Source organism: Eschrichtius robustus, chromosome 14 (genome assembly GCF_028021215.1).
Source record: "Eschrichtius robustus isolate mEscRob2 chromosome 14, mEscRob2.pri, whole genome shotgun sequence".
Lineage (NCBI taxonomy): Eukaryota > Metazoa > Chordata > Mammalia > Artiodactyla > Eschrichtiidae > Eschrichtius > Eschrichtius robustus.
Window position 1 is genome coordinate 18,538,806 of NC_090837.1, and position 14,425 is coordinate 18,553,230.

Here is a 14,425-nt window from a genome sequence, read left to right on the forward strand (position 1 = left end):
TGGGATTCCTTTTTAGAAGGTAAAATAAAGAGTCTTGTTGCTTAAATAATTTTTCAGTCAGCAGGAAGTACTCCCATACACAGACTTTTCTAGAGCAGCATTGCTCAAAGTACAATTCTTTTTTTTTTTTTTTTTTTAAAGAAATTCACGTTCTTTTATTTATTTATTTATTTATTTATGACTGTGTTGAGTCTTCGTTTCTGTGCGAGGGCTTTCTCCAGTTGCGGCAAGCGGGGACCACTCTTCATTGCGGTGCGCGGGCCTCTCACCATCGCGGCCTCTCTTGTTGCGGAGCACAGGCTCCAGACGCGCAGGCTCAGTAATTGTGGCTCACGGGCCCAGTTGCTCCGTGGCATGTGGGATCTTCCCAGACCAGGGCTCAAACACGTGTCCCCTGCATTGGCAGGCAGATTCTCAACCACTGCGCCACCAGGGAAGCCCTCTTTTTGTTTTAATACATGACTTTTTTGGGGGTAAAATACACGTAAAAATCAACATTTTAACCATTTTTAAGTGTACAATTCAGTGGCATTAAGTATATTCATAATATTGTACAACCATCTCAAAGTGTGATTTTTTTTTCTGTTTCAACTTTTTAATGTAAAAAAATCAGGTCATGGAAATATAAATCATCATCATCATCATTCTGCAGCACACATCACACTGTGGGTATGGATATTTCCATGTATTATTGGCAAGAGAAACCACAAGAAAACAAAATAGCTATTCAAACACTCCTTTCCCCAGGCAGATTGGCAGTCAGCTGTGGCCCACATACACAAGAGAATTCCAGAAGAATGCTGTTCCCGGCGGTACGGCAGGGGCATGGATTAGCGTGGCTGTTCTAACTCTGATCTTTCAGCGCTCGGGCTGGTTTCCTTTCCCACGGCTGAACTTCTGAAGACAGGCCTCACCGCGTGCAAATGGCACACTTTCTAGAAAACAGGTGGTGTATGAGACCCTCGCTTTTAGAATCAAAGTGTAATTCTTGGGCCATGACAACATCTGGGGAAGGGATGTCAGAGGTTCTTCCCTAGCTCCCTCTGGGGGGTGAGGCCCCCAAACACATCTCTGTGACAAGTTCCCCCTGCTGGATCTGATGTCGCCACAGCTGGAAAACCACCTGGGCCAGTGTGGTGCAGCTCACCCCATCCAAATTCCTCCGTTTATACAGGGGGCTGAGGCCCAGAAATGGAGAGGTCATGCCCAAATGAGGTAAGTGGCAGAGCCAGTGTGTCTAGTGAGAGCAGCTGGTGGACTCAGCATGTGGAGGTGGAAACAGAAGCTGCAAAGAAGAGAAGACTTGGCCAGCACCTGCTTCGCACTTACTGCACATCTACTGTCCTGTGTGACTTCCCCTTGTCCTCGGTGTCTCTAGGAATTATGGGTTATCACAACCCCACTTTTCAGATGGGGAAACTGAGGCTTAGCGTGGTTGGCCTGTATGGTGTAAGTCAGATCTCACCACCCCAGAGCCCATGCCGGTTCCATCCTGCTGGGCTGTCAGATCTGGGCACAGTCCACCGAGATGGGGCCTCAAGCCAGTACTGTGTTTTCCATGCCTTTCCCAAACATGGGCACCCACTGGCCACGCCTGGATGGCAGAGAGCCTCCACTTCCTAAGTTCCTAAGCTCAAGGTGACTGGTGGATGGTGTTGGGGCAGCTCCCCTCTCTGCTTAACCTTGAGCCTTCCTCGGCTCCCCATGTCCTTCCACGTGAAGCCACACCGTGAACAAGCCACGGGACCTGGCACGGTCTGGGCCCTGGCCAATTCCACCAACCACACTAGCATTTTCTTTAAGTCTCACGGCCAATGTTTCTGCTGTGCTGTTCCCTCTGCCTAGAAGGCTGTTTTCCCTTCTAACTCTTCCTCATCCTTCAGGTCTTGGTGTAAATGCCCCTTCCTCTGAGAAACCCTCCCCCAGCCCCTCTGACTGGGTCAGGTCGCCTGGCCTCAGAACACACTGGATTTTTCCTCCATAGTGTTCACTGCAGTGTTAAAGAAATAATTTTAAAAATTAACATCCTGAGAAGCAAGAAAAACTACAATCCTGCAGCCTGTGGACCAAAAACCACAGTTACAGAAAGATAGAGAAGATGAAAAGGCAGAGGGCTATGTACCAGATGAAGGAACAAGAAAAAACCCCAGAAAAACAACTAAATGAAGTGGAGATAGGCAACCTTCCAGAAAAAGAATTCAGAATAATGATAGTGAAGATGATCCAGGACCTCGGAATAAGAATGGAGGCAAAGATTGAGAAGATGCAAGAAATGTTTAACAAAGACCTAGAAGAATTAAAGAACAAACAAACAGAGATGACCAATACAATAACTGAAATGAAAACTACACTAGAAGGAATCAACAGCAGAATAACTGAGGCAGAAGAACGGATAAGTGACCTGGAAGACAGAATGGTGGAATTCACTGCTGCGGAACAGACTAAAGAAAAAAGAATGAAAAGAAATGAAGACAGCCTAAGAGGCCTCTGGGACAACATTAAACGCAACAACATTCGCATTATAGGGGTCCCAGAAGGAGAAGAGAGAGAGAAAGGACCAGAGAAAATATTTGAAGAGATTATAGTCGAAAACTTCCCTAACATGGGAAAGGAAATAGCCACCCAAGTCCAGGAAGCGCAGAGAGTCCCATACAGAATAAACCCAAGGAGAAACACGCCGAGACACATAGTAATCAAAGTGGCAAAAATTAAAGACAAAGAAAAATTATTGAAAGCAGCAAGGGAAAAACGACAAATAACATACAAGGGAACTCCCATAAGGTTAACAGCTGATTTCTCAGCAGAAACTCTGCAAGCCAGAAGGGAGTGGCATGATATACTTAAAGTGATGAAAGGGAAGAACCTACAACCAAGATTACTCTACCCGGCAAGGATCTCATTCAGATTCGACAGAGAAATCAAAAGCCTTACAGACAAGCAAAAGCTAAGAGAATTCAGCACCACCAAACCAGCTCTACAACAAATGCTAAAGGAACTTCTCTAAGTGGGAAACACAAGAAAGGCAAAGGACCTACAAAAACAAACCCATAACAATTAAGAAAATGGTAATAGGAATATACATATTGATAATTACCTTAAACGTGAATGGATTAAATGCTCCAACCAAAAGACACAGGCTTACTGAATGGATACAAAAACAAGACCCATATATATGCTGTCTACAAGAGACCCACTTTAGACCTAGGGACACATACAGATTGAAAGTGAGGGGATGGAAAAAGATATTCCATGCAAATGGAAATCAAAAGAAAGCTGGAGTAGCTATACTCGTATCAGATAAAATAGACTTTAAAATAAAGAATGTTACAAGAGACAAGGAAGGACACTACATAATGATCCAGGGATCAATCCAAGAAGAAGATATAACAATTATAAATATATATGCACCCAACATAGGAGCACCTCAATACATAAGGCAACTGCTAACAGCTATAAAAGAGGAAATCGACAGTAACACAATAATAGTGGGGGACTTTAACACTTCACTTACACCAATGGACAGATCATCCAAAATGAAAATAAATAAGGAAACAGAAGCTTTAAATGACACAATAGACCAGATAGATTTAATTGATATATATAGGACATTCCATCCAAAAACAGCAGATTACACGTTCTTCTCAAGTGCGCACGGAACATTCTCCAGGATAGATCACATCTTGGGTCACAAATCAAGCCTCAGTAAATTTAAGAAAATTGAAATCATATCAAGCATCTTTTCTGACCACAACGCGATGAGATTAGAAATGAATTACAGGGAAAAAAACGTAAAAAAGACAAACACATGGAGGCTAAACAATACGTTACTAAATAACCAAGAGATCACTGAAGAAATCAAAGAGGAAATTAAAAAATACCTAGAGACAAATGACAATGAAAACACGACGACCCAAAACCTATGGGATGCAGCAAAAGCGGTTCTAAGAGGGAAGTTTATAGCTATACAAGCCTACCTAAAGAAACAAGAAAAATCTCAAGTAAACAATCTAACCTTACACCTAAAGAAGCTAGAGAAAGAAGAACAAACAAAACCCAGAGTTAGCAGAAGGAAAGAAATCATAAAGATCAGAGCAGAAATAAATGAAATAGAAACAAAGAAAACAATAGCAAAGATCAATAAAACTAAAAGTTGGTTCTTTGAGAAGATAAACAAAATTGATAAGCCATTAGCCAGACTCATCAAGAAAAAGAGGGAGAGGACTCAAATCAATAAAATCAGAAATGAAAAAGGAGAAGTTACAACAGACACCGCAGAAATACAAAGCATCCTAAGAGACTACTACAAGCAACTTTATGCCAATAAAATGGACAACCTGGAAGAAATGGACAAATTCTTAGAAAGGTATAACCTTCCAAGACTGAATCAGGAAGAAACAGAAAATATGAACAGACCAATCACAAGTAATGAAATTGAAACTGTGATTAAAAATCTTCCAACAAACAAAAGTCCAGGACCAGATGGCTTCACAGGTGAATTCTATCAAACATTTAGAGAAGAGCTAACACCCATCCTTCTCAAACTCTTCCAAAAAATTGCAGAGGAAGGAACACTCCCAGACTCATTCTATGAGGCCACCATCACCCTGATACCAAAACCAGACAAAGACACTACAAAAAAAGAAAATTACAGACCAATATCACTGATGAATATAGATGCAAAAATCCTCAACAAAATACTAGCAAACAGAATCCAACAACACATTAAAAGGATCATACACCACGATCAAGTGGGATTTATCCCAGGGATGCAAGGATTCTTCAATATACGCAAATCAATCAATGTGATACACCATATTAACAAATTGAAGAATAAAAACCATATGATCATCTCAATAGATGCAGAAAAAGCTTTTGACAAAATTCAACACCCATTTCTGATAAAAACTCTCCAGAAAGTGGGCATAGAGGGAACCTACCTCAACATAATAAAGGCCATATATGACAAACCCACAGCAAACATCATTCTCAATGGTGAAAAACTGAAAGCATTTCCTCTAAGATCAGGAACGAGACAAGGATGTCCACTCTCACCACTATTATTCAACATAGTTCTGGAAGTCCTAGCCACGGCAATCAGAGAAGAAAAAGAAATAAAAGGAATACAAATTGGAAAAGAAGAAGTAAAACTGTCACTGTTTGCGGATGACATGATACTATACATAGAGAATCCTAAAACTGCCACCAGAAAACTGCTAGAGCTAATTAATGAATATGGTAAAGTTGCAGGATACAAAATGAATGCACAGAAATCTCTTGCATTCCTATACACTAATGATGAAAAATCTGAAAGAGAAATTATGGAAACACTCCCATTTACCATTGCAACAAAAAGAATAAAATACCTAGGAATAAACCTACCTAGGGAGACAAAAGACCTGTATGCAGAAAACTATAAGACACTGATGAAAGAAATTAAAGATGATACCAACAGATGGAGAGATATACCATGTTCTTGGCTTGGAAGAATCAACATTGTGAAAATGAGTATACTACCCAAAGCAATCTACAGATTCAATGCAATCCCTATCAAATTACCAATGGCATTTTTTACGGAGCTAGAACAAATCATCTTAAAATTTGTATGGAGACACAAAAGACCCCGAATAGCCAAAGCAGTCTTGAGGCAAAAAAATGGAGCTGGAGGAATCAGACTCCCTGACTTCAGACTATACTACAAAGCTACAGTCATCAAGACAATATGGTACTGGCACAAAAACAGAAACATAGATCAATGGAACCAGATAGAAAGCCCAGAGATTAACCCACGCACCTATGGTCAACTAATCTATGACAAAGGAGGCAAAGATATACAATGGAGAAAAGACAGTCTCTTCAATAAGTGGTGCTGGGAAAACTGGACAGCTACATGTAAAAGAATGAAATTAGAATACTCCCTAACACCATACACAAAAATAAACTCAAAATGGATTAGAGACCTAAATATAAGACTGGGCACTATAAAACTCTTAGAGGAAAACATAGGAAGAACACTCTTTGACATAAATCACAGCAAGATCTTTTTTGATCCACCTCCTAGAGTAATGGAAATAAAAACAAAAATAAACAAGTGGGACCTAATGAAACTTCAAAGCTTTTGCACAGCAAAGGAAACCATAAACAAGACGAAAAGACAACCCTCAGAATGGGAGAAAATATTTGCAAACGAATCAACGGACAAAGGATTAATCTCCAAAATATATAAACAGCTCATTCAGCTCAATATCAAAGAAACAAACACCCCAATCCAAAAATGGGCAGAAGACCTAAATAGACATTTCTCCAAAGAAGACATACAGACGGCCACGAAGCACATGAAAAGATGCTCAACATCACTAATTATTAGAGAAATGCAAATCAAAACTACAATGAGGTATCACCTCACTCCTGTTAGAATGGGCATCATCAGAAAATCTACAAACAACAAATGCTGGAGAGGGTGTGGAGAAAAGGGAACCCTCTTGCACTGTTGGTGGGAATGTAAATTGATACAGCCACTATGGAGAACAATATGGAGGTTCCTTAAAAAACTAAAAATAGAATTACCATATGACCCAGCAATCCCACTACTGGGCATATACCCAGAGAAAACCGTAATTCAAAAAGACACATGCACCCGAATGTTCATTGCAGCACTATTTACAATAGCCAGGTCATGGAAGCAACCTAAATGCCCATCAGCAGACGAATGGATAAAGAAGTTGTGGTACATATATACAATGGAATATTACTCAGCCATAAAAAGGAACGAAAGTGAGTCATTTGTTGAGACGTGGATGGATCTAGAGACTGTCATACAGAGTGAAGTAAGTCAGAAAGAGAAAAACAAATATCGTATATTAATGCATGTATGCGGAACCTAGAAAAATGGTACAGATGAGCCAGTTTGCAGGGCAGAAGTTGAGACACAGATGTAGAGAATGGACATATGGACACCAAGGGGGGAAAACTGCGGTGAGGTGGGGATGGTGGTGTGCTGAATTGGGCGATTGGGATTGACATGTATACACTGATGTGTATAAAATTGATGCCTAATAAGAACCTGCAGTATAAAAAAACAAAAAAACAAAACAAACAAACAAACAAAATTAACATCCTGCCCACACTAGACCGTGAACTTCATGAAAGCCAGGAAACTGGCTGTCTGGTTCCTGCTGTGTGTCCCAGCCTCTGCTCTACTGCTTGGTACACAGTGGGTGCTTAATAAATACCTAGAGAGTGGGTGAATGAAACTATGGCAAGTGGGGCACTATGTCCTCATAGTCGGTGGGGGAGCGGGGACGTGGGCTAGAGGGCCACACCTCTGCTGGAGAGGTTTGCCGCAGAACCTGGACAGTGTGCAGGAGTGGGTCCTAAAAATTCAGTGCGACCTCTGTTGAGCAGGCACCTGGGACGTTCCCAGACTCCTCTATTGAGTTTCAGGAGCCTTTGTCCCCGAGAAAAGCTTTGCCACTCGTCCTGTCCACTGAGGTGTGCCTCCACTCCACACTCACTGGGACAGTAAAGTTACTGGGCTGGGTCCTGCAGCAAAGCCAGCTGCCAGGGGGCAGTAGGAGTGAGGGACATATCCCGAGAGCCACTAGTGGAATTAGAAGGTAGAAGGGACTTTTTTTTTTATGGCCTCAGCTTAGCTTATTTATTTTATTTTTTAAAAATTTTTATTGGAGTATAGTTGATTTACAATGTTGTGTTAGTTTCAGGTGTACAGCAAAGTGAATCAGTTATACATATAGATATATCCACTCTTTTTTAGATTCTATTCCCATATAGGCCATTACAGAGTACTGAGTAGAGTTCCCTGTGCTATACAGCAGTTTCTTATAGTTATCTATTTTATATATAGCAGTGTGTATATGTCAATCCCAGTCTTCCAATTTATCCCTCCCCCCCTGCAGAGGGGGCTTTTGAAATCATCATGCTGGACCCATTCACTCATGGGGAAATTGAGGCTCACAAAGGGAAGTAGAGTCTGGAAACCAGTCAACAAGAGTCAGGACCAGATCCTGGGTACCCTGAGAGGTGGGCCTGGGTGCTTTCACTCTACTTCCACCCAGAATTACTGAGAGCTGGGGAGGGCATTTCTAGAACCATCAACATCCTCACCTTCAGCATCCCCATGTGACATATGCCGAGTGCCAACCTGTGTCCCAGGTGGATCCTTAAATTCTTAGGTGCCGTCTCCTTGAATATTCTCAGTACTTTGAAGGAGGGGCTATTAGGATACCCATTTTACAGATGCGGAAACCGAGGCTCAGAGAGATTATGTTCTTTGCCCAAGGTCACACAGCTGGAAGTGGTAGAGCTACTAATAGCAATGGTACTTTGTTGTGACACTGTCTTCGGTCAGTGACATGGTTGGGTTTCCTTATAGCATTTTTTCCCCTGAGGCTGCCCCTATAGGTAGAAGATGAGGTGGCATTTCTCCCTTTACTCTGTGCTGTTTACATGCCCAAAATACTATGTTCATGCAGCAACTGAAAAAAAAGTTCAAATATTTAGCTGTAGTATGCGGTGCTGTTTTCCTGGGATGGCAGGGAGTGGGCCTGCTGGTGTGTGTCGCCTTTGCGTTAATTAGGGAGAAGCGGCAGACGGGCCCCGCGAAACAGCAAGGCGGGTTGGCATGGCAGCTCTTCACACCCAGGGGAGTTGGCTCAACAAAGCCAATTTGGCACATTTAATCCTGCTGAAAACCTGGCAGTTGGGGAGGTGACATCACTGGAATCAATTACCCCCACAATTGCCAGTCCTGGGTAGAAATAACTCAAGAAATCGATTCGTAATAACCACGCCATTCATCGAGGGCTGCCTGCCTGCCAAGTCACCAACTGCCTGATTTACATTAACCCGTTAAACCCCACATCAGCCCTGAGAGGCAGTTACCATTATTACTATCCTCGTTTTACAGGTGGGATAACTGAGGGTCAGAGAGGGGAAGTGTGGTAGGCTCAGTAATGGCCCTCAAAGAGATCAGGCGCTAATCCCTGGAGGCCCTCAGTGTGACCTGATTTGGAAGAGGGGTCTTTGCAGATGTGATTAAGGACCTTGAGATGGAGAGATCATCCTGGATTATCTGAGTGGGCCCTAAATGCCATCACAGGTGACATAAGAGAGAGATGGGGGACTTCCCTGGCGGTCCAGTGGTTAAGACTCCGCACTTCCACTGCAGGGGGCATGGGTTCAATCCCTGGTCAGGGAACTAAGATCCCGCAAGCCTTGTGGCGCGGCCAAAAGAAAAAAAAAGAAAGAAAAGGAAAAAAAGAGAGAGAGACAAAGAGAGACTTCACACAGAGGAGAAGGCCATGTGAAGACAGAGGCAGAGACTGGAGTGATGCAGCCACAAGCCAAGGGGACCTGGAGGCACCAGAAGCTGGAAGAGGCCAGAGACAGATTCTCCTCTAGAGCCCTCCTAGGGGGTGCAGTGATGCTCACACCTTGATTTTGCTCCAGTGATACAGGTTTCAGCCTCCAGACTGTGGGAGTATAAATTTCGGTTGTTTTAAACCACAAGGTTTGTGATCATTTGTTACAGCAGCCACAGGAAACTCATACAGAAAATGACTTGTCCACGCCCAAATAGCTATAAAGTGGAGGTGTGGGGCTTGAAACATAGTAAGTGCTCAATAAATGTTACCTGTTATTATTATTATGACCAGGTGCACGTGGGGAGGCTGATTTATAGGATGAAATGTCCGAAAGACCATGAACATGGTCTACTTTATCCATCCCAACAGTCTGAGTAACCTGGATTTGATGATTCAGTTTGGGAAGAAGCTATTGACACGGGGTGGAGCGGGTTCAGGAAAATGATGCAACTTTGTAGCATGAACACCTCACTCCCACTGAGTCAATGCCAAGCACTAGGATTAACTCCACTGGCCAAGCTGGTCCCACAAATCGATTTGAGAGCAGGTGTGCAGCCAATGGAGCAAGTGTTATGGCCCAACAATTCAAAAAGATGAGGTGGCTCCTCTGTGTCTGGCACTATTTCCCCCAGGACACTTTATTTGTTGTTGATTACAACCTCTGTCCTCTTTGGTTCAGAGTAAACACTCAACACATATGTATTGAGTGTGTGAAGTCTGCCCCATTACAGTAAGCTAAAGGCAGGGATTGATGGCTTATAGCTAAAGCCAGCTGGCTAAAGGTCTATGTGGTTCCTCCCCTTTTCCTCCCCTCCCCTCCCCTCCCCTCCCCTTCCCTTTCCTTCCCTTCCCTTCCCGTCCCTTCTATTCTTTAACAATTTGATCCATTAGGTGGGTCCCAGCAAGGTAAACATCAGCAATGGGGGGAGGGGGAGAGGGTACATGCCGGTCCACAGAGGGGTGTCATAGCCCAAAAGGGATAAGAAGCGTGTCTGCATGGGGTGAGGGTGGCCCAGCACAGGGGGCCAGAGCTTGCGTGAGTAAGAAGGTCACCCTCGTGGAAAGGCAGCTTGGTATGTGGTGTCAGAACTTGAGTGGGGTGTAGAGGGTATCCTTGTTGCGGGGAGGGCAGCATCAACAATAAGAAATTGTTACATATGGGGAGTTGGTCAAATAAGTGAACACACTGAAAACAATAAGAATACTAGGTTTCTCACTGTCCGAGCAGTGAGTTACCAGTATGGAAAGACTAGAATTAACCCTTTGGAGTTAGGCTGGAACTGGATCTATTAGGGAGAACTCATGGTTTTCAATATCGATAAAAGACTATAGAAATAAATATAGATATAAATGTGTGTGCGCATGTGTGTGTATAACTCAGTCCACTGATAGAATCTAGGGGCAGTGAAACCCCCCAAACCATAAGCACATCTAGATCTTGGTTTCTAAATACCATTCTCTACTAAAAGGAACCTGGGTTCTACGGAGAAACGGCTGATTTCAGAGCTAGGGCAGAGAAAGTACAAGATGAGCCTGGAATATCTTGTGTCAAACAGTAAGGAAGTGTTTAAAGAATGATGGAGACATGTCAAAAGGACACAGAAGCCAGATTAAAGGGGCTATCATGGACCAAATCTAGGATACACTGGGCACCCAAATAAATAATAACAGTAATGGATTGTAACCCATGGAATCGAGAGTCTGTACTGATGGAAATAAATAAATGGAAAGTTTGATGAGAGGTGGAATATTTACCTAGTCTCAGAGTACCTCCCTATGAAATATTTATTAATTTCAAAGAGGAAAAGAAGAAATTCAGAGTGAGAAGCCTGGAAGACACCATCTTATTCAAGTGATCACAATTAACATCATCCATAATCGGACAAATTGAAGTCACCTATCATCTGTTACGATGCAATAAGGACACAGCATCACTTCTGTGATATTTCATGATATACAGAATCCACAACTTGCATCTAATCTATGATGCATGGTCTGAACCTAATTGAGAGGAAACATCAGACAAACGTAAACTGAGGGACATTCCCCAAAGCAACTGCCCTGCCTCTTCAAAAGAGTCCAGGTCACGAGAGCCAAAGACTGGGGAATGTTACAGACTGAAGGGGACTCAAGAGACAGGACCATTACATGCAACATGAGATCCTGAACTGGACCCTTTTGCCACAAAGGACATCCTTTGGACAAATGGCAAAAGTTGATGAGCTCTGAGTATTAGATACATTAAAAATGTATCAGTGTTGGGGGGCTTCCCTGGTGGTGCAGTGGTTGAGAATCTGCCTGCTAATGCAGGGGACACGGGTTCGAGCCTTGGTCTGGGAAGATCCCACATGCCGCGGAGCAACTAGGCCCGTGAGCCACAACTACTGAGCCTGCGCGTCTGGAACCTGTGCTCCGCAGCAAGAGAGGCCGCGATAGTGAGAGGCCCGCGCACCGCGATGAAGAGTGGCCCCCGCTTGCCACAACTAGAGAAAGTCCTCGCACAGAAACAAAGACCCAACACAGCCAAAAATAAATAAATAAAATTTTAAAAAAATGTATCAGTGTTAATTTTCTGCATTGATGGATGTATTGCGATTCTGTAGGAGAGCATCCTTGTTTGGAAGAAATACACGTTAAAGTATTAGGGTGATGGGGCACTGTGTCAGCAACTTAGGCTCAAATGATTCAGGAACAAAAAGCTATTTGAATTGTACACCTAACTTCTATGTAAGTTTGAGATCGTGTCAAAAGAAAAAAGAAAAAAAATGTTTTGTGTTGCTCACATAGCGTTAAAAAAGTTTTTTAAAACTAGTTGCCAACATCTAAAAATCAAGAGATTTTGCCCTCAACTCTAGGTTTCTGACTTCCCTTGAGAAATCTGAAAAGCTAGCAACTCCGGGAATGAGTTGGGCCACGGTGCCCTTTAGATGGTCTTTGTGATCCCCAGTTCTCCACAGTCCCCTCCACTCCTTACTGTGTAACCCTCAGCCCACAGCATCTATTTATGCTTCCAGCCTGGCCCCTGGGACCAGCCCAACCCCTGTCATAAGCTATGGGAATCCATAGAGCAGGCACTTAAAACATTTGTTGGATGGATGGAAGAACTTTCAAGACGTCGCATTAACCCAGAGCAACAACCTATCGCAGCACCTCAAACCCATGTTCCATGGCAAGACAATTCTTCCAGACTTGAATTTTTTATATCAGCCATAATCTCTGGTGGTTTGGCTGCGATGGAGCAAGTTGAGAAATCAGGGCATTGTCTGAGGCGGGAGGTCCCCATGTGGGTTGTGATCTTTCTGTGGAATTAATGGCAGTGTCTGAAATGTAGGTGGGGTTCTGGCACTGGGTCAAAGTGCTGGGAGGGCTGGTGAGGGAGGCTTCAAGGAGATGGTATCTTAGGATGCCTGAGGGGGTGAGGTTGGGTGGGGTGGGAACAAGCCAAAGTTGATGGCTTGGGCTTCCTATTAGTGGGTGAACTGACTTTGTGGGACATGTCAGGGTTTGGGTCATGGGTGAAAAGTGATGATAGCCTTGTCTCCCCCACACCCTCTCATTTCCTGACTGTATGTGGGTCGTGTCCTTGGCTTGGAACAGCCTCTTCTCCCATTTGCCCCTTGAAAGATTAAATTGAAAATATTGAATAAGGTCTGGCAATTATTTTTCTGACACCGGTGATTTCTCATTGCCCTTAGGATAAAATCCAAACTATACCACCCTCTACCTAACCCAACAAGCCCCTGCTCACCTCCCTGAGCTCAATTCCTATCCCTCCACTCCTCTGCCTCTTCCTCTCACTTGCTCCACTCCCATTCCCTCCCCCGTTCCCCCTGGCTGCTTGCACACGCCAAGCTCTTTGCCACCTTAAGGCTTTTGCACATGTCCCAGCCACTCTGGCTGTCTCCTACTTCTCCCTCAGGCCTTGGATCAAATGTCACCACTTCATAGGTACTTACTGCCCCTAACTCCCTACATCCTATCCCAGTCATGTCCTCAGTCATCCCCTGGCACTCCACCTTGTTTTATTTTCTTCATTTACACTTAGTATTTGAAGTTGTCTTATTTGTGTATTGTGTTATAATGTATTGTACTGTGTTGGGTTGTATTGTCTCCCCAACTAGAATGTCAGCCTCACAGGAGCAGGGATTTTGCTATACTTTTCATCACTTTATCCTCAATGCTTAGCACAGTGCATGGCACATAGTAGGGGCACAGTTAATTATTTATTCTGGAATGAATGAGGAGCTCTCAACAACTGTGTGCTAGATTTTAGGACACAAGCATCTAGGTGGGTTGTGGCTGAGGTGAAGTGTGCTCCAGGTTGTGACAGGCATGTGCTCTGATCTATTGGGCTGAGGTCAGGTTTGAGGAAACAAGCACCTGTCAGGTGCTGATTGAGTTGGATTGTAAACTGGGCTGAATCCATCAGGTAATATCAGACTGTTGAAGTCAGACTCGACCCCAGATTTCAGGTAACAGGAGTCCTAGTTAGGCATGGCTGAGTTAACTTGTGACTTGAGCAGTGTCCAACAAGCATAGGATCACTCACGGAGAAGAATTATGCGTCCCCAGTGGTTGTAGGCAAAGAGAACTGTGACCACAGCAGTGTCCAAAAAGTCACTGGGGGCTGTTGGAGGACAGGCTCTGTTTGCGGGGAAACAGATGTCCTTAGGGACGATGGCTGGATTGGGCTGTAACCTGGGCTGGTGGATGGGTTGTGAGTTGTGACCTCGCCCATCAGGCGAGGACCCGGCCCGAGCCAGCCCGCCTGGTTGGGGGTGCCACGCCGGGGGCAGCAGGTAACACACCTGGGGACGGGTCACCTGGGAGCGGCTCACCTGGGAGCGGCTCACCTGGGAGCGGCTCACCTGGGAGCGGCTCACCTGGGAGCGGCTCACCTGGGCGTACCTGGATCCACGAGTCGGAGCGCTTTCGCGCCCGGCGGGCTAGCCCCGCCCCTCGGCCAATGGTGACGCTGAGGTCCGCGGCCGTGGGCGAGGATTGGGCGCGGGCGGACAGGCGGACGGGCGGGGCGGGGCGTCCGG